This window comes from Sminthopsis crassicaudata, chromosome 2 (assembly GCF_048593235.1).
Source record: "Sminthopsis crassicaudata isolate SCR6 chromosome 2, ASM4859323v1, whole genome shotgun sequence".
Taxonomy (NCBI): Eukaryota; Metazoa; Chordata; class Mammalia; order Dasyuromorphia; family Dasyuridae; genus Sminthopsis; species Sminthopsis crassicaudata.
Window position 1 is genome coordinate 251,948,779 of NC_133618.1, and position 22,123 is coordinate 251,970,901.

Sequence of the window (22,123 nt, forward strand, 5' to 3'; positions counted from 1 at the left end):
GTTTGCCCTATCCTGCATGCTTCTGCCAAGTATCAGGATGGGGAGGTCCCCAAAATATTCCATCTGGACCCATGTGATCTGAACATTCTCAAGCATGGAAAAGGACATATTGTTCTCTGAAGGAGGGGAAATGGAAAAAATATCAAAAATGAGAAGCATGCTATTGTTTTAGGGCTAGTGGAGATGGATGACAGACTTTAGAATTGAGAAGTAAATCTCTTTAAACAGCTGCTGGGCAGGCATTGTCATACTCACTGAGTGTGGGAGATCAGAGCACATAGAACTCTAGGCTTGAGAATATGTTTGAGCAAAGTATTCATATTCTAGGAGATGTTTGATTTCAAGCACCATGAGTACCTATTATAGCCCCCGTTAGTCCTTCATCTTTAAGGAAACCCCAGAGCTGATCAAGCATATATGGATGACTCTAGTATAAGTTATAAACCTGGCCAAGGCACTGAGAGAGTAACTAAGAGAAAAAATGGAGAATCATTTGGTTTTATGGACTTCAGAAGCCTTTGTTATTGGGGAACTATGACCAAATCTGTTTGTGTTACTTTCTACTCTGGGCTACCCTGCTCCAAAATAATTAATAAAACAAAACACTACCCTGTAAATATTTGGTTTGAAAAACAAGAAGGCATAATTCCCTGAGCCCCTTGGAAAAACTTTCTCTCTCTGGAGGTCAGGACCATTTTACTTTCTGATTCTCTGAATTCGCATTAAACTGGGGAGAAGTATGTCACTCTGCAAACTTTCTTCTACAGATGACCAAATTTCTGGTAGGTTGATTGCTTCAGGATTTCTTTTTAAAATGCAATGCTTCTTTCAGCTAGATATAAAAAAGTTTCCTTTAGAATGTTATTGGCATAGTATTTGCAGATAATATCAATTGTCAGCAGTTATTAGATATTGTGACTCAGAAGAAGAATAGCAACTACTTATCTAGAATTTAATATGTGACAATTTTTTATGATTATCTCATTTGATCCTCACGATAACTTTGGGAGGTAGTATTATTTTTCATTCCATTTTATTGAAGAGAAAACAGAGATTAAGTGATTCAGAGCAACATAGCCAGAAAATGTCTGAGGCAAAATTTGAACTTGGATCTTCCTGTTTCTATAGAGTAGACTGATTATCAGTTGGATTGGAAAGAAGTTTTAGTTTCTCTCACTTGATATATACAATCCCAGTTGAGGAAGGGATAGGAGTTGAGTTGCATTGGGAAAGATAGGTTTAAATTTCTAGAATGAGACTGAAATGAGTTCCCATACGCATACCTTTGTATTACATTTTCAGATTCCTATTTGGCTCCCATCTTAACTCAGAAATATTTTTTTTCATCTACTTTATGGCATATTTTTTGGAAGCAACCAGGGCTAAGTGATTTTCCCAGGGTGATACAGCCAGCAAACTCTGAGACTGGATTTGAACTCAAGTTCTTCTGACATTGGGTGGGTGCTCCATCTATTGTATGGCTCTTCTTAAAACTCATTTTCCCCTAAAGGATCATAACCTAATAGTCTTTTTGGCAAACTACTTAGGAAATGGACTGTTCACCAGTACAAAGACTGGTCAAACCATATTTCCTATGAGGAAGAAACTTTTTTCACAGATACTGCTTTTATGTATGAGCCCATCAGTATCTATCTATTATATGTATGTATATGTATATGTATATATATATATATATATATATATATATATATATATATATATATATATATATATGTATAATTAATGTCAATCACCAAATTCTAAATCAACCTACAGAATATTCAGGTGATGGTTGCCTATGACCATCAGAGGAAGTATAGAACTTTAGAGTGGGAAATTTTCAAACTTTTTCATCTCCGGAAACCTTTTTGACTATTGAATATTGAATATTCTCCCCTGTCTCCCTCCACCTCCCCCCCCATCCAATTTATTTATATGTCATGACATTGTTTCCCAGACATCTCAGTCATCCAGCAGGAAGAACAAAGAATAACAACCCCTGCTCCAAGAGATTATGTTTATGTAAGCTATACCAATAAATTTACCAAATTAGAAAGTAAAATGTTTTAGTATTATGATAATAGTTTTGACTTCTCACCCCACCCCCTGGAGCCTTAGGAATCCCTGGGCCACATTTTGTTCTATGAATAATAAACTTTTCTCAAGTCTCTATCTTATAGCATCACTGAATTTGTTTCCTGGCATTTTGATTCACCATTTGTCCTTGGAGTACAGTTGAGAAGACAGCTGATTATTCAAGATCTCTTAGACTGGTAGAACCATAAAAGCATTCTGTGAATGCCTGTTAAATGCTGATTGTTTAGCCTCAGGGAGCTAGACAGTAGGTAAAGAGCCCAGGCCTAGAGTCAGGAAAATTCATTTTTGTAAGTTCAAAACCAGCTTCAGATACTTACTAGCTATGTTGACCCTGGGCAAGTAACACAACCCTATTTACCTCAGTTTCCTCATCTGTAAAATGAACTGGAGAAGGAATGGTAAGCCAGTCAATACCTCTGGCAAGAAAACATCAAATGGAGTCAAGAAGAGCAGGACATGATTGAACCCATGTTCTAAACATTGTTCTAGGAAGACAAAGAGTCAGATAAAACCCTTAAAGAGTTTTCATTATTTTGGGGTTAATAGTATTGTGCATATGTGAGGAAATAAATATTTATTAAATACTTACTATGTGCCAGATACTGTGCTAAACTCTGTATAAAAGAGTTTATAAAGGTAGGTCCTTTTATTCTCTTTGTTTTACAGTTGAAGAGGCTGAGACAAACAGATTAAGTGATTTACCCAGGATCATACAGTAAGTATTTGGGATTGGATTTGAACTCAGTTCTTCTTGATTCTTAGCCTAATACTCTTAATTATTGCTCCATCTAGCTTCTTCCTATGTATGTATATAAATACAAGACAGGGTAATGATTAAGGGAAGTTACTAACAAATGCAGTGGGGGGTGGGAGATCTGGAAAGGTTTGATATATAAGGAAGAACTTGTTTTGGAAAAACAAACAATTTCAAGGATAACCCTTATTTAGTCTTGAGTTTGTTTTGTTTTGTTTTACATTATGCATAGGTAATTCACAAAAGAATTTCCCTGGTAATTAGACTTTTTAAAAAAAATCAGATTCTCAAATATAGTTATCAGTCTCTCCTTGGAGAATATCAGAAGCAGCTCCATTTAAAGCTAGAGACGTTGGCACATAAGACAGAAGTCTTAAAGTTACAACAGCAATCAGAAAGCTTGCCAAATGGCTAATTTCAATGTTTTCTTTGAGAGATCTCTAGTATTTCCTATTTGCCATTGTTTGACTATATTCCAAAGGCAAAGCCCTAAGGGAGCTGTGCAGCATCACTGAAAGCTTAATAAGATACATCACCAGATTTGTACTCAAGGGAGGTTGGGGGCATGTTTTCAGTAAGTGTCCTTTCTGTTTTTCCTAAATTTTGGTCCAGGAACAGATGGATAATGATGGGAGAACATATGGTACTTGGGGGTTCCTTTCTACATACCTTGCTGGTATCTTCCTTGAACTTTTTCTTCTGTTTACTTTCATAGCTTCTTGAAGGAACTTGAACACTCACTGCCACTCCCTTTTAGGTCACTTTTCCCTGAACTTCTGTCTGCAGTTAAATGCTACTACAGCCACCACAAGCATGCAGGAGTCCCTATCTTTGGTTAATTGAAAGAGTTGACCTGGCTCTGACTAACCACCACTTCCTCTTTGTCATGTTCTTCTTTGGGGTAAAGAAATGTAGCTAGACACTTTCTCATGGCTATTGCACAGACTAAGACACGAGGGCTGCCCTTAGGTTTTCCCCATTTTTATCCTTTCTTTTTCTTTCTCTGATTAATTATATCCCTCCATATTGATTTTATCTTGCCTGAATGACCTTTTTCTGTTTATTCCCTTGAAAGAAAAGACAGAAACAGTGATCATTTTATTTCCTTTTAATTGCTAAATAAATAAAATACAATTAGTTTTATCAGTCCCATCCATTCCATCAGGGAAAAAAATTGTACAACCAAAAATGATCTGCAATCTCCTTTTTGCTACATCTCCTTCTTACTGTTGGCTGAGAGGCAAACAGTAGAATGAACATTGGACCTGAAATCAGAAGACTTGGCTTTCAATCTTCTGTCTGATAGTTATGGACAAATCACTTAATCTTTATGTATCTCAATTTCCTCATTTGTCAAATAGGGATAATATTTAGAGTGCTGCCTCATGGGGTTGTTGTGAGATTCAAATGAAAATAATGTTTGTAAAATGTTGTCAATTTTAAAATATATTAAATATCTTTAATGATTATATCATTATCATTGTTGAAAGCTATTGTGAAATATTTGAAGAGTTCTTGACTTTAATAAACACTTTCCAATGACACAGGAATGGTTGGTTTTGTTTTTTGTTTTTTTAAGTAGAATCATAGATTATTTAGATCTGAAAGAAACCTTAGGGACAATTGAGTCCATCTCTTACATTTTACATAGAAGACCAGGATAAAAGGATGTTAAGTGACTTGTTCAGATTGTCAGAGCTAGTTCAGTATGTGATACAAAATTTTATGTCTGAGTCAAACATTGTGAATCAAAAAGTAAGAAAGACAACATGCTGGCTCACTCTGTAATCTTTAAATAGTTCAGTACCTAAATGCAAATCTGTAAAAGTATCATACTATATAGAAACTATGAGTGATTCAAGATGAGCACTCTTTCCCCTACTAGGTCAGAAAAGCATCAGCATGGATTCCCCTTTTTCACACTACAGGATTCTAGGCAGTTACATCCTCACAGTGAATTATAAAGGGAAACATGACTTCTTGTTTAAAAAAAAAAAGTTAGCTTTGCTCATCCCTTCTTCATAAGTCCTACTCTCTGATACAATCCTTTATTGTTAACATCCTCTAAGCAAAACTTGTATTATTCTCACTTCATAGAAAACTAACTCAGCCTTCATGTAGAAGTGCTTTCTTACATAAGGTAATTATATATGCAAATTGGAAGTCCCCGTGACTTGCCTACTGAGTGTTCATCTCCCAAACTGTGGGGGGCATATGGTTTCTGTTTTATTGCTTTTGTCTTTTATTGTAAAAGAGTAAGAAGTAAAAAGTGGCACTATAGAAATACAGATGAGTCTAAATTTATGAAGAGGGAAGGAAAAGAGCCCAATTAGGGCATTTGGCAGCAGCATGAGGAGAAAAAACAGAAGTGTACCTGAGTGATTTCATTGTGAAAGAAGATTCTGAAGGGACAAAACCAAAACCCAAGAGAGTGACAGGAAACCTGAGGCTATGGGGAGAGAATGAGCAAGCCTGCTTATCTGAGACATGCTGGTGGCAATTGGGCCCAAATGGCAGGAGGACAAAGCAAGACATAGAGTTTTATAGGCTAAATGTCTTGATTTAAAATAGGAGAAATTAAACTGACAATTCTCAAACAGTTTCCACTTTCTGAGAAGATTATAGCTAAAAGGACTTTTCCCAACCTTGCTAAAATTGCCTTAAGACTACTAGTGGTCAGCTCTTAGCTCTGTTTCTCCCATGAGGAGTTGTCCTTTGCCTCTAAGAGAGAGGTGTTTGTCTTAGTCCTTGCTAGGTTGTTCCAGCTAGCCACCAAATGGAAATATGGACAAATGACCTGGCTATCTGAAGGATTAAAATGTTATTCTGAGATAATCCTAGGTACAGATTGAATGACCGCTTTGCAAGATTAACTCTGTGAAAGACAGAAATCTTAAAGTACATGTGTTTTATGTCCTAAACTGGTAAACTAACAGATAAGCATTCTTAACCTGGAGTCTACAGACTATTGAGGGGTGATAGATTTCTGTTAACTTGGTTGGGAAAGGGGGAAAATTACCTCTTTATTTTATTATATTTGGGTTTTTTTTATAACTCCCTCTATTTTATTTTATGTGTTTTCAGACATTTCAGGAAGGGTTCTCTATACTTCACTAACTTCCAAAGGAGTTCATGTTACAAAAAAGGGTTAAAGCCCTGATCTAGAATCTGCCTTATAATCCTTTCTGAGAAAAGAAGGATAAATTTTCCAGAGAGTAAAAAATATATTTATATTCTGTCTATATATCCATCTAGTCATAGTTTTCCTTGTGATGACCATCTCTAGCTTATATAAGGTTTGTACTGCATACATACCAACTTTGGTTGGTACTAGTAAGCCAGAAAAACTTCAGTGTAAAAAGGCAGAGGGAAAAGGGGAACCATCCTAACAATGGGAGCTGTCCAAAAGAGAAATGGACTGCTTTGAAGAGGTGTTGGGATCGCTCTCCTTTTCTTCAGGCTAAAGAATGAATGATCATTTGACCAGAGTTCTGAAAAAAGATTCTTGTTGAGGTATGGATGAGTTCATGAGATTCTGTCTGATTCATATCACAACATGCCTGTGCCTTAATAGGCAGCTTCACAGATCTCTGTGTCTGTGTCTGTCTTTCTCTTTCTCCCCCATTTCTGTCTGTCTGTGACTGTCTTTCTCTTACACATACATAAACATATTATTTCTTGATGTCTCTCTATCTCTTTCTGTCTCTATGTGCCTGTCTGTTACACACACACACACACACACACACACACACACACTACACACACATTACACACACATTAATCACCTAATGGCTAATCATCAATTGAATTTATTGGTCTTTAACATTAGATGATAGAATACTTTCCAACTTGAGGAAAATCTTCCAGAGCTTATAAAATAGGAGTTCATCAAAGAAGGATTTTATTGGAAGACCTACAAGGGTCTTACTTCAGTGCTTTATCATAATTTAGGAATTTCCCTGAGGGTCTTAAAGGTTGTGTTAATAGAGAATATAGGTTCTGGCTGGCGATCCCAAGCTAAAAAGGTTTCAAGCATGAACCTAGAACCAGCTTAGCTAAACTAAGAGACTCATCATCAGAAAAGTGGCTCTCAGGTGATGGATATTTTTAGCCCTACTGAACTCATGAACCTGTGTGAAGAGAAGCTGTGGAGAGACTTTGCATCCTGAGGGCTTTTGGAAATACTGAACACTAGCTAAGTTAAGTGCCTAATATTTGTGGGGCACATGTTTAGGTTATGCAGTGGGGATCAGCAGGGGATTGACCATCTCAAAAGGAAAATTAAGACAAGTACAAAAATAACTCTAATAGCAGGCACAGTGCGATAAGTCTGAAAAACATTTATTGTGGTTATGTTCTAAAAACAGCTTGGCTTCAAGTCCTGGCCTGCAACTTGTGCTTTACTAGTAACAGTCTCTTAAAATAACATTTTCTAATAGGACTTTGTATTAATGAATGAAAAAAATAAATAGATATAAAATATCTACTATGTGCAGACCACTATGCTGAGAAAAATAGAAAAATAATTAAGATCCTGTCCTTCCTCTCCTTTTAGTTTGAGTGAGAGGACAAGAGAGATAACACAGATAGTCATAATTCAGAACAGAACAGATATGTGTTTGAAGGTACAGTTGGTCATTTCTGAATAGACTGATCATAAAAAGTCTCATGGAGGTCAAAGGATTATAGACTGATCTGGAAGAAATCTTAGATGTTATCCAATCTATCTCTTTTATTTTAGAGATGAAGAAACTGAAGGCCAGGGAGATTAACAGACTTGCCCAAGAGGTATCATTTAGATCTATCATGACATATGAACTGGGTCTTTATGACCTAGCTGTTAACCTGACCTTTGTCTTTGTGTATCCTGAAGACTCCCCATCTACCTTGCTGCCCATTCACCATCTTCCTCCCAGCCTTGCTTAGAAAATGATAATCAAATGAATAGCAATCTAGTGTCCTGGCTCCATTCAGAATCCTTCTGACTCAGTTGTAGGCTGCCTCGATAGAAGTTCCTTTCTCTGGGTACTACTCCCTGATCTCTCATACCCATTAAGGTCAGTCCCATCCCTGCTCTGCTCCTAGCAACTCAACTCTCTCCCTCTAATGACTCTATGAAGCCCCCATTCTATTTGTAACAAAATTTTCTTCATGTTAGACTTGTTCCTTTTGTCTCCTTGCAATCACAGAAACTTGGACCTTCCCAGAAGACTCTGCATCTGTGGCTACCCTTTCTAACTGTAGATGCAGATTCATTCCTCCCTGACCCCTTCCCCACACACATTTTGGGCCAAGAGGAGGAACATGTATGCTTTTTGCTCCTTATTGCTGCTTTCAGATTCTCTCTTCCCACCTTCTTTGAGGTGTACTCCATCCTAATATGGCATCCTATCCAGACCCTGGTGGTTATTATCTATCAGCTTCTAGGGCATTCTTTCTCCTTTCTCAAGGAGTTCAGTATGTGATTTAGTTATTCTCTCCTTTGCAATTCCAGTCTTATAATTGAGAGCTTCAGTTACATGCTGATAACCCATTATTGCCTAACAATTTATCAGACTCCTTGATTCCATTTCACCACTACAACTCACAGGAATGACATCATAGGGATAACCCTATACATTTCAATCCACCCAAACCTATTTCTGGTCTCACCTATTCCATAAAGTCACTATATCTTCCCTTCTTTTCCTGGCTACAAACCCTGCTCTTACTCCACTTTCTTGCCTTCAAAATCTTGATCTTATAGTTAATCAGTCTAACTTTACATTGTCTTTTAACTTTGAGTCCCTTAACCCACTGTTAAATTGCCTTCATTCTTTTCCAAATCTCAAATCATCTGGATGATAATAATAGACTCTTAATTGACTTATGTTTCTAGTCCAAGGATTCTTAAACTTTTATATATGGACCTTTTTGCAAGTCTGGTGAAAGCTATGGTTCCCTTCTCAAAATAATATTTTTTAAATTCATAAAATAAAATACACAGGACTACAAATTAAACCAATTAAGTCAAAATTATTTATAGATATGTATGTATGTATATATGTATCTATGTATACATATAACCAAATAGACATTACCAAAGCAGAAGGAAGACTATACCATTTTCCTGATGTGAAATTTCAATAGTACTCTCTTGCCTATAGGACAAAATATAAAGCTTAACTAGCTTTAGATTTAAAGTCTTTTTTTTTAAATTTGGCTCCAATCTACCTTTCTAGACTTATTAAAATCCTTTACCTTTATGTATTCTATTTTTCAGCCACAGTGGCTTATTTGTTCCTCATGTACCATATTACAATTTAGTCTTTCCCCCATGCCTAGAGGAAACTCCTTCCTCACCTCTGCTCCCTTAGAATCCGTCATTTTATTTAATGAACAGCTAAAATGCCACCTGCAAAAGTAAACATCAGGATCCTTACAGTTGCCAGTGCCTCCCCAATCCATTATGTTGTATATATTTTATGTCTATTATCTGTACATGTTGGCTTTCTGTGGTAGAATGTACTTGAAGGCAAGAACTATTTTATTTTTGTTTTTGTATACTTCGAGCCTGGCACACAGTAGATATTTAACAAAGATTGAATCAGTGGGATTTTAATAGGTTGAAATGGGAAGCAGAAAGGAATTAGGTCAATGAAAATATCCTCCTTAGCAATTTGTCCAAGATAATTGGCATGGTTTAAAAAAAAATTCTAAAGAATGGGAGTGGGAAAAAATGCAAGAAGATTCAAGTTGAATCTATGATCCCTAGATAACTGATTAGGAACTGGATCACTTCTTGTCATTTAACAATTAAAATAGCTTCTATCTTTATGTATTTTGTAATTGTATGAGGAGACCCATTCACTTGTAGAGGAAGAAGTAAGATTTAAAAAAAAAAAATTGGATAAAAGTAAAGCAGAATTCTTGTAAATGAAAACAAATAATTAATTTTTTTCTCCTCAGAACTATTTGATTGTTTTTTTTAAATTTAGCACAAGACAGAAATCAGGGGAATATAAAGATTTTTGTTGTTTTTGTTGCTCATATTAATATTGGGTGCCATTTGTACAAGAGTGCATGGGACTTCTTCTGGAGGCTCGTTTTCTTCCAATACTTTATATGGGAAAGGAACTTTTTTTATTATGAGTAACCCACAGGACTTCCCAATAGATCATACAAGAGAGGTATATTTTCAGTTTCTACCATTCATAGTCTGATTTTACAAATGAGTAAACTAATATCCGAAGAGAGGAAGCAAGGACAATATCACCTGGTTGGATTCATTCTAAATGTCTAAAAATGAAAGTGAGGTCAGATATTTTATCTTAAACTATTACAATAAATTGACTAGTTTTCTATGTCTGACAGTCTGGGAGTTTATGAATATCAATCAAGTATTTATTGTAAATGCTTTAAATAAAATACTTGACCGAGGAGTAAAATACCAGAAAGATTGGCATTTAGCTGGTCTCAGTCATATAGCTTTCATCCCTGACAGAGTTGAGATAAGACAATGAAAGAATCTTCCTAAAAAAAACCGTTCACAGCAATGTAGGAAAGGGTTGCTTTAAAACATAAACATTTTATAAATGCTTGGAGATTAATTGGGACATTGGGAAGGTTATGAGACCACAATTTGTATTGTACATTTTTCAGTTATGTCTGGTTTTTTTGTGACCCCATTTGGAATTTTCTTGGCTTGGTTTGCCATTTCCTTCTCTAGCTCATTTTATATATGAGAAACTGAGGCAAACGCGGGTAAGTGACTTTCTAGGGTCACACAGGTATGAAGTGTCTAAGCCTGAATTTGAACTCAAAACATGAATCTTTCTGACTTTTGGCACTCAGCTATGCCATCTGGTTACCCTTGACCAGTATTAGTCACCTGGAATAAACTAAATGATTGCTTCTCAGTCTTAAAAGTATCAACTCTTATAAGATACTTCCTGAAATGGGATATAGCCTGGTCAAGCATCCCTTCTTTTAATAGCAATCTCCTGAGGAGAAACTAGCCTTATACTTAGGAATATTAGGCAGATGAAGGTAAGAGTTGATGCAAAAATGATCAGAGAGTGGAATCTATGCTTAGATAAGAGTTTATAAGTATCAACTTGTCTAAAAAGAGATCTTATCTAAAAAGAAGCTGCTATATTGCGAAATTAAATTAAATTTAAAAAGTGATTCTAGAATGCGTAGATAAGGAAAGACTTCTGAGTTCACCCTGTTCTCTAGTATTTCCACTAGTATCTAGTGTTTTCTTGTAAGAATATAGAACCTTTGATAAGAATGTTAGGATGTAAATTAAACTTAATGGGAATCAATGTAAAGTCCTACATTTGAGTTTAAAAAGCCAATTATCCAAATAGAAATTGGAGACATTATAGCTATACAACATTTCCTGTGGAAAAAGCCAAGGGGTTGAGGGAAAGGGAGGAGGAAGTGTGTGGTATTTTAGAGCAAGTTCAACATGAGTCAATGATATGACATGTCAGCCACAAGCTAATATGATACCAGGCAATAATGATTGAAATCTAGTTCCCAGAAGGAGGGAAATTACATTTCTACTTCATTCTATCCTAGGCATATCAGGTAGAGTATTTTGCTTATTTTGGGGCACTTCATTTTAAAGAGGATATTGCTAAGCTAAAGTAGATCTATAGGAGGGTAACCAGGAAAGTAAGGGAATTTGCCATAGGAGGAATTGAGGAAACAACTGAGTAGTTTAGCCTGGAGGAGAATATGTCCTAAAGGATTCCAAGGGCCACCATGTGGAAGAAGCCTTAACTTGTTTTGTTGGGCTCCAAGAGGCAGGATGAGTTAGTTGAAATCACAGTTCCAAACAAAAAAATTACAAAATTTCTAATAATTAGAATTGTCCAATAGTAGAATAGACTGCCTTCAGCTGAAGTAATGAATTTTCTCTTCCCCAAAATCCCTCAAGCAGGGATGCTAAAGAAGGAATTCTAAGCACATTATAAGTTTATGTATAAAGACTGAAAAGTGATCATCTGGTATAGTACAAGTGACTAATAACTAATCATGGTCTCATTGCCTTCCCAATCATAATCAACACGAGATTTTTTGTGTTAGAATAGTAGCTCTTGAGGTCCTTTCCAAGACCCTTATGGTGTCATTTTCTGATCAACTGCCACTGTTGGGGAGGGGAGAGGAAGGGAATCTTCCTATGTGCCATCCAGACTGTACTAGTTTACCTGGATTTGGCCCTGTGACCTAGAAGTAAAAGACACTATGCCCTATAGCTAACAGACTTAAGGTGGATAATCTCCTAGGTAATCCAAATATCACATCATCTCATTTAATCAAATTACTATGTATAGGAGAATGGATGACTGCTCTGATATGAGAAGTCCTAAAGTTATATTTTGGTGCTGTTTCATATAGGCCCTCAACATTAAGATAATTAACGGCTGAAAGACCAAGAAAAAAGATATCTACTATTTCCTGATTCTATTTCATGTATTTATATCCAAGTGTTGTGGATTTTGTTGGACTATATTTGTGCTAATGGTATAGGGAGGCTGACCTGGGTTTTGAGATACTCCTGAGGAAATGAGTTAAGTCCTGCCAAAAGTTCTTGCTGCTTCTCATACAAAACACACTCACTCCCTTTTCTATGCCTTTGTATGAACTGTCACCCATGCTTGCAGTATACTTCCTCACCTCTGCCTCTTAGAATTCTTATTTATCTTCAAAGCTCAGTTCATGAAACCTTTCCTGACACTTGTTTCCCCAGGGACTACCTGTTTTCTCCACACACACACACACACACACACACACACACACACACACACACAAACACACACACACAAAATTACCTTGAAGAGGGAAGAGGGGATTTAGCAATAGTGTTGTTTCTGCCTCATCCCCAATGAAAAGTCCAGAAAAGAGAGTCTTTGAAACGGTTCCAAAAAACAGAACAGAAATAAGTTCAGAAGGAAATAGAATCATTTTGAAAGTAGCATATAAAATTTATTCTATAATTTTTTTTTAAAAGCAGCTATGTATAAGAGAACTGGGTTTCCCATATAATCTTCTTTTCTATTCTGCTTCATATGTGAAAATATTTGGGCTGGAGAGGGGACCAGTTTTTATGAAATTCAAAATAAAAAATAGAATAAATAGGTGAATTGTTTATTTACATGTAATGTCAGCATTATAAGCCTATTCTATCCTGGGAAATAATATTTGCATCACAATCATTAGATTCTTCTTTCTGCATGAAGTGAAATAATTTATGTAAGATGCTTTACAAGCCTTTAAGTGCTTTATAAATGTGAGCCATTATTATTATTGTATAGACAGTCTTTTGCTATTTTCTCACTATTTTCTGAAGTCACTAAACTTCATAGATTTTAAAATTGGCAGCTTAAGGATGCTAGCAGATACATTGCACAAGTTCTGGATTCTAGCTTTGATTTCCACCAGGTCCTTGCTTCAGGGAAGTAACTGTAATTCTCTAGACCTTGTTTTCCTCAAGATTTAAGGTAGATTCTTTTTTTACTCTCTTCTATCTCTAACAGTTTGTGCTTGATTCATTTATAGATTAAAATATATTTTCAAAATTATTTCTTGATATGTTAGGGCAGTAAAATGTAAGCCAAAATGTATCTAAATGTTCGTGGAAAAAAATCTACTTTAACATTTGGATAGAAAGTAGAAAATATATTATTTTGAAAACCCAGAAAATTATCCTATTATATTTGAAACATTCTAAGGTCTTCTACTTGAAACAATATAACTGCCCTCTGGTGACCAAAATGATGGCTTCAGATTCTATGATAATGGGGCTGCAAACTCTAGCTAAATAATGCTTTTTGCATTGTTTGCACATTTGACATGTTTTCTGCCTGACATGTCAACCTCAGAGGGCCTAAAAGTACTATCAAATGGAAATTTTTATTTTATAGTAGATAAGAGGGAAAGTTACAAAGTATTCTATACTAATTTGCATACTTTTTTCATTTCTCTGCCAGCTCTTTGAGGGCAAGGTAAACTGGACTAAGTTCCTTGAGAGCAATAATTGTCATTTCTTACCTTTGCAGCACCGATATCTTGTATGAATTAAGCATTTGAGAGTTTAAATTGAATTGAAAATAAACAGAAAGGGAGAACCTTGCTTTTTCAACACAATAAGATAATAGTTTGTACTATAAATCCTGTGATATTATAAACTCACAGAATCTCAGAACTAAAAGGGATTTTCAAAGGCCATCTAGTTCAAAATGCAATGAATATAAACTCTCTTCATGCCTCCTGAGAAGTCATCATTCAAACTTGTGCTCGAAAGCTTTCAATGACAAGCAATCCAATGATTTTGATGGACAGCCTATTCTGCTTCTCCAATTCTCTAATTATGAAACTTTTCTTTAAATTGAGGTGAAATAAAGTCCTAAAAGGTTCTTATTTTATGTATTTAATTACTTTGTTTTATTTTTTCAAAATAATGTTTTACATGATGTTTGATCTCATTACATGCCAAGTAAAAACAAAAAATTACTTTAAAAGACATCATAAAAGTTTCTTTTGAAAAGTGATGGCTAATCATAATTGGACTTGTTTTATAAATAATCCTGTCTACTCAAAAAAATGTCAAATTGAGAGCTATTTGATTCCTCAGAGTCAGAACTTATGTAATTGATTTCTTTTTTTATTTTATTTATAATTTTTTCACAGTATATATGCATGAGTAATTTTTTTATAATATTATCCCTTGTATTCATTTTTCCAAATTATCCCCTCCCTCCCTCCATTCCCTCCTCCCGATGACAGGTAATCCCATACATTTTACATGTGTTACAATAAAACTTAGATACAATATATGTGTGTAAATACCATTTTCTTGTTGCACATTAAGTATTAGATTCCGAAGGTATAAGTAACCTGGGTAGATAGACAGTAGTGCTAACAATTTACATTCACTTCCCAGTGTTCCTTCTCTGGGTGTAGTTATTTCTGTCCATCATTGATCAACTGGAATTGAGTTGGATCTTCTCTATGTTGAAGATATCCACTTCCATCAGAATACATCCTCATATAGTATTGTTGTTGAAATGTATAATGATCTTCTGGTTCTGTTCATTTCACTTAGCATCAGTAAGTCTCTCCAGGCCTCTCTGAATTCCTCCTGCTGGTCATTTCTTACAGAACAATAATATTCCATAACATTCATATATAATTTACCCAATCATTCTCCAATTGATGGACATCCATTCATCTTCCACTTTCTAGCCACTACGAAAAGAGCTGCTACAAACATTTTGGCACATACAGGTCCCTTTCCCCTCTTTAGTATTTCCTTGGGATATAAGCCCAGTAGTAGCACTGCTGGATCAAAGGGTATGCACAGTTTGATAACTTTTTGGGCATAATTCCAGATTGCTCTCCAGAATTGTTGGATTCTTTCACAACTCCACCAACAATGTATCAGTGTCCCAGTTTTCCCACAGCCCCTCCAACAGAATGACATTATTTTCAAGTTAAAGAATTTTCTAGTTTAATTATTAAAAATGAATGCTTGCCTATTAGCTTTATATCTTCAAGACTAATTGTATGTACTCATTCATATACACATAATTAAAGGAAATATTCTTAGTCATTTAATTTGCAAGGGTTTCTCTATTGCCTTAAGTATTTTTTTAAAAAGATTCTTAAAAAGGCAACACATAAATATCCTTCCAGGTGATATTTTAGATGATGCTGACCACTGTAAAGTATAAATAGGGGCATAAACTAAGAGCTAGAAGGTCACCAACTCTAATGATTTACAGATGAAGAAACTTTGGGGCACAGAGGTTAAGTAGCTTGCCCAAGTTCACACAGCTAGAACCCACCAAAAGCAGGTTTTGAAAATAGTTTTTCTGACTTTCCAACCGGCATCTTAAGTAGTCTTACCAACTGCCCAAGCATTTATTAATTATCTGTTATGTGCCACATACTATGCTACCATTACAAATACAAAGAATGAAACCATCTCAACTCTGAAGAAGCTTGTTTTTCAGTGGAGGGTTATGCCTAATAATAGGGTATTCTTTCTGAGCTCTTTATTCAAATTATTTGCATATGGAGACCCAACTTCCTAGTGAGAAGCAAGAGTCAGCTTTCTTTTAAAACTTGTAGAATGTGCTGTGTTCACTTTCTCCTCCCCTTTTTCTTCTGTTTTTTTTTTTCCTCTTGCGGTTTTTCCCTTTTGTTCTGATTTTCCCCTCCCAACATAATTAATAAGGAAATATATATTTTTAAATAGACCTCGTATAATATCATTTTTAAAAATATTTTTATTATTTAATGCAAAAAGTAATTGTATAAATAGTGCTCACTTTAGGATACTTGTCACCCCACCCTACTCCCTTAAAAGGTTGCCTTATTACTAACAGCATAAGATGTAAAAATAAGAGCTTTTCTCAAAAAACATTTTTTCAATGTTTCATTATATATTTGATTTGACATAATCCGCCATATATATGTTTTATATATATATATATATATATATATATATATATGACATTACATTATGCACTGGGTTAAAATATAGGCTGCTTGCAGTTCAGGTTCTTAGTTATGATTAAATGAGAGTATAGATGCATGTTTGCCAAATCTACAAGCAATTAAAAAAAAAACTGGGCAGCACAATTAACCCTTTAAATCAGTGATCCTCAAACTGGGTCACTGTCCCTCAGACTGATGGAGGGCCAGACCATAGTAAAAACAAAAACTCACACTCTATCTCCTCCCCTCAGCTCATTTGCCATAACCTGGTGGGCTGCATAAATGTCCTCAGTGGGCCGCATGTGGTCCTCAGGCTGTAGTTTGAGAACCCCTGCTTTAAATAATATGCTCTGTACTTGATATAATAAACTGAATTTGCTTGAATAAACTAAAGGCCTTTTTTAAAGGCTTACTATATGCCAATGGACTTGCTACATGCTATGGATACAAATACAAGAACAAGATAATTCCTGCTCTTAAGAATGCTTATATTTAGATATAAATGGTGGCCAGTAAAGGTTTGTTTTTTTTGTCAGAAAAGTGACCTGAATGGTAAGTGAAGTTAAAGACAGTTGATGGGAAACCTTTTTTCAGATTCAAGAAATAGAAAAGTGAAGGGGGGGGTTAATTTTTTCATCATCCAGACCACATTCCCTATCTCATTTAGGAAGAAGGTCTTTGGTGGGTTTTTAGTTTTAGGTTTTTGGTTTTGTTTTCTGATTTTGTAACAGCATCTCTTATCCTGTGGTTAATTTGGTAATAAGTTTTTCCAACTGAACTAAGTTGATTCTTAGGAGGCATAGGTTGCTAAACAGTTTTTCTTAGTTTGGCAGAATTTATTGGAGCTGATACTCCACTGGATCTATGCCATAATGAAGTATTAAGAACAAAATTTTTTAAAAGAAGATAACATTTCATAGGGTTAAACAAGATTGGGATCCAAAGAAGAGATAGAAGTAACTTCTTCCACCTTCTTTGCAGGGGCAAAATATGGGTGTGTAATGCTTTCTCCAAAATATTGGCTAATTTTAATGAATTGTTGGGGTTTTCTCTCTCTTTTTTATTCTTGGTTTAAAAGGATGCTTTCCTGAAAAGGGAGAGTGTATTGGGAAATGGAAGTGATTAAAGATAGATAAATCATTTTTAACAATTTATCTTAGCTAAAGGTGAAGTCCTATATTGGTTTTTGTTGTTGTTTTAATTAACCGCACCTGTCTAAGTTGAGAAAGGCAAGGCTAAAAGTTTTCATGTGGAGAATATCTGGAGAATTTAGTGGACCCTTATTGTAATGTAAATCAACAGTGTGATAAGGTTGATAAAAGAAGCCAATGCAATATTAGAATGAAGAAGATGATAGACCCACTGTACTCCAACCAGTCCCTACAGAATATTGTCTTTAGTTTTGGGCATCATGTCACAAAAAGACTTTTACAAATTAGAACATACCCAAAGGAGGACAGTCAAGATGATGAATGAATTGAAAACCATGACTTAAGGCATATTGTTAAGAAAAAGAAATGAGGCTCTTTGACATAATAGATTATAGACTGAGGGGTGGAGACATGATAACTGCCTTCACATATCTGAAAGTAACCATAGATGCTAGAGATTCTATTCTGCTTGGTCCAGAGAACAGAACTGGAAGTTGTGGAGAAGACTTCACCATTTAAGGAATAATAATTATAATAACAGGGCATGTTTACTTGCTTTAAAGTTCACAAAGCACTTTGTATACCTTTTAAAGACTTTCAAAACCTCGCCTTCCTTTTCAGCTTCCTTTTGAGTTATCTTACTTTATTAGAATTAAATTTCCATGAGGTCAGGGACAATATTTCTTTTTCACTTATATTTGTATTCCCAGCACTTAGCACAGGATCTAGTAAATAATAAGCACCTATGGAATGTTTATTGATTGCCTGACCCTGCACTCTACAATCCAGACAAATGGGCTTTATCTCAGTTCCCTATTCTCAAAAGCATCTGTATGCCTTTGCACTGGCCATCTCTGATCCCTGGCTTGCTCTCCCTCCTCACTTGTTATAAATTTATTTCATCCTTCTAAATGCCATTTAGATACTTCCAATTCAAAACCAGTCCTGATCTCTCCCCACTAATAATACCTATCTTATTCTAAATCACTATATTTAAACTACCACTATCAGATATTAAACTTATTCTATTCACATGTATTAATATGCCCATATGATATATATTCATATATGTATTTGATATTTCCTCTATAGTAGATAAAATCCCTGAAGATAGAAATGATTTCATTCTTTGCTTAACACATAGTAAGGACTTAATAAATGCTTATAGATTTGGTTATCCCATTTGACTATTTATTAAAGGGAGGAAAAGGCTTCCCAACAAAATTGTTCCTGCTAACAAGATCATCTCTGGGACACTTTTAAAACAAAGCTAATTTGGGAGATTTGTTTTTCAGAGAAGAACTTGTAGAACATTACAAAAATCTGAGTAGGCCTTTATTCTTGGCTTTAGATTCTATGGCTCCAGGTGGGGGAGAGAGAAGTGGACAGGATCATGGAGAGACACAAATGTGTTAACTTGTACATGATTTTGCATCTTTAGAATGCTAAACCTACCTATGGACAGATAATGGTTTTATACATTTTTTTAAATAAGCAATAAGATAGCCCCTCCCTACATTTGGTTCATTAATCTATAGCCAGCTGCTATGGTCTATATGGTTTCTGTAGGCTCCAAGCCAGCTAACATATGCAGATAAAGGAGCAGATAGCAGGTAAAGAAATAGGTGACTCAAAGGCCCAATGAAAATTCCTTGCCAAGTAGCACTACTTCAAATTAGATCCACCTGTTTCTACCCTCCAGCTGTCTCTGGGAAATGGTCTCACCCAATCAACCTAATTAGTTAGAATGAAGGGATTTTACTGACTACCTGCAAATGGCTCTGAGGCTTTGAAATTTAATCAGTCCAAAAGAGGAAACTTCTTGTGAGGACTTGAAGCTGTTTTTGAACCACAGGCTTAAAAACATTAACAGGAGAAAATGCTCTGCCAAATTTCCCAAAAGGCTAAAATTAGGGCTGCCCTATATATTCACACTGTGGAAAAATAATGATACTTCTTTCTTGTTAAACCATATGGTTGCTGAAGTTCTCACCATCTAGTTACCATCTAGTTCTTACTTTGGTTATAGATATTTTATAAACTGGAAAGCAAAACATCACAAGATATAATGTATTTTTATATAATATAATATAATTATATTATATTTATTATATTATATATTATATATTACATGTAATTATATCTAGATATATTATATATCTAGATATAATGTATTTTTCCCCTCCAAGTGCTACATTGATACTCACAAACAAGCTTGTCCAAAGTGTTGTATTTAGACCTTTCCTGCCTTAATTCTCTAAGGCAATGCTCTATTTGCTGATCCACCAATAGGAATGTTTGAAACACTGTCAGTCATCAGTCAATAAGCATTTATTAAGCACCTACTAAGTGTCAGACACAATGCTAATTGTAGAGACAAAATGACTAACAAATACTATAATGAACAAGAAATTTATCCCTAGAAAAGAGATTAGAAAGTTTACCTCCTTCCATTCTTTTCAGAGAATGGGTGACTATGGGTGTAAAATATTATATGAATTTTAGACTCAGTTGATGTTTTAGTTGTTTTGCTAATTTTTTCTCCTCTTCACTTTAATTCTCTTTCTCCTACTGCTCTTTCCCTTCTTCACCTTTCCTTCTCCTCTTTCTCCTCCTCTTCTTTCCCTTCCTCTTTCTCCTTTACTACCTCATTAGGTAAGGGGGAGAGAGAAATATTCAGAAGTGAATGAAATGAAATGAAAACAGCTCAATAAAATGTTGTGTTTTTTTTTTCCCAAAAGAAACATTGTTGAAGGCCACAAAAGGTAACATAAATCTAAAGAAAGCCAAATGTTCCAATCCTCAAAAAATGAAAGAATAATAGAGAAATTATAGGCCAGTGAACTGAACTCTGATTCCTAGAAAAAATCTAGTATGTATTATTAAAGTGATAGTGTATATCTAAAAAGGAATCAATGATTGCAAAAATTCAGGTTAACATTTTTTTCTCTGATGGGGTTATTTAAAGTCAGAGATTCAGGGGAATACTATAGTTATAATTTGCTGATTTTTTTTTTGTTAAATCATTTGACAAATCTTATTCCATCCTTGTATAAAAGATTGGAATACATAAGCCAGATAATAAAATTTAAGTGAATATGAAACTAGCTGAACGGCTGGATCCAAAGGATAGTCATTGATGATGTGGATGGATCACAAGCTTCATATAAGTGAAACACTGACCAGCTGGAGGACTGCAACATAACATCAGAAAAGATTAATGGGCTCTTGGGCTTCATTTAGGGTGGTGAGAAAGGAGATGCCAGTCCCACTATTTTCCATCTTGGTCCAACCATGTCTACACTGTTGATTAGAGAAGTCAACATTGCATTACAGACACTTTGTTGAATTCAGAATTAAGAAAGAAATTGGTTCTGATTCTCACTCATATGTGACTCTGGAAAAGTAAATTTACTTCTCTGAATTTGTCACCCATCTTTAAAATGGGGATAATAATATGTACTTTGAATGATGATGAAGATCAACTGAGCTAATTAATAATGTATGTGATGTATTACACTATGAAAGCTTTAAGGTGCTATAAAAATGTGAATTATTGTTATTATGGCCAGGACATCTTAAGAACAATGCAGCTAAACTGCATTAGAGGAAAGCAATCAGGATAGTAATAGTACAGGTATTCATGTTAATAGGGAGATGGAATTGAAGGAAATGAATGTTTATCCAGAAAAGGAGGAGTCTTGGGGAAAGAGAATAGTCACCATCAAATATCTGAGTGATTCATGTGTAGAAAAGGGATTGAATTTGTTCTCTGTGATACCCATAGGTAGAGCTAGGAGCAACAGGAGAAAGTTGTCAGAGGAGAGGAAAATAATTTACCTGAAATATCTTATTGAATATTAGGATCAGAGAATGTGGCTAGAAATTATCTTAGAGATTATCTAGCTCAAAATACTTAGCTTAAAGGTGAAGAAAATGAGGAAAATTAGAGGGGGTTTCACCAGAGTCATAAAAAAAAAAAAAAGCATAAAAAAGAGTAAACAGCAGAGTCAGATTCAAAACCATGCTTTTTGACTCCAAACTTAAGCATTTGGGTTTTAGCTTCCCCACTAGACTAGAAACTCCACGAGGGCAAGGATCTTATCTAAACTTTGTGTCTCTCCAAGGCCTTACCACAATGCTCTGCACAAATGTGATTTATTCATTTGATATATATATTAAATGTTCATAAGTTTTCAGAAGGCAGTTACCAATACAGTTAGTATTTCATGCATTTATTAATTGATTAAACATCTGCTTTAAAAAAAAAAGCTTCTACTATGAGTCTCTAAACATTATTGGACAATTTTTCTGTGATAAAGTAAAAAGAGGACATGGTTCAGGGTCAGAGGACTTATGTTGAAATCCCATTCTGCTATTTGTTCCTCATGTGGCTTTGTATAAATTACTTCATGCCTCTGGATCTCAGTTTCTTTATCTATCAAAGAGAAAGGAGGACTAGATGACTGAACTTGAAATGCTTTAATCTTATTATGAGAGAATTAGCTGATTATTCATTCCATAAAATTATCATTAATAATAATTAATAATAGTTAATAGCACTTTAAGGTAAAAAAGTAATATTTTTTAAAGCATGTTTAAGGCTACAATGGAGCTTTAACACAACAAC

At 35.0% G+C, this 22,123-nt stretch overlaps 1 protein-coding gene across 3 annotated transcripts in view; it reads left to right on the forward strand.

Annotated features, from left to right (window-relative positions):
• SLCO4A1 (solute carrier organic anion transporter family member 4A1) overlaps positions 1-22,123 on the forward strand; it is a 75,595-nt gene that overhangs the window by 8,773 nt on the left and 44,699 nt on the right. Inside the window, exon 2 of one of the 3 annotated variants that reach the window (XM_074288788.1) lies at positions 2,764-2,812. The exons of 1 other annotated variant lie outside the window; for it this stretch is intronic. The gene's annotated coding sequence lies outside the window, so the exon portion shown is untranslated. Of the gene's footprint in view, positions 1-2,763; positions 2,813-7,769; positions 7,909-22,123 lie in introns of those variants that run through there. One more of the 3 variants, XM_074288787.1, reaches the window with a different exon arrangement.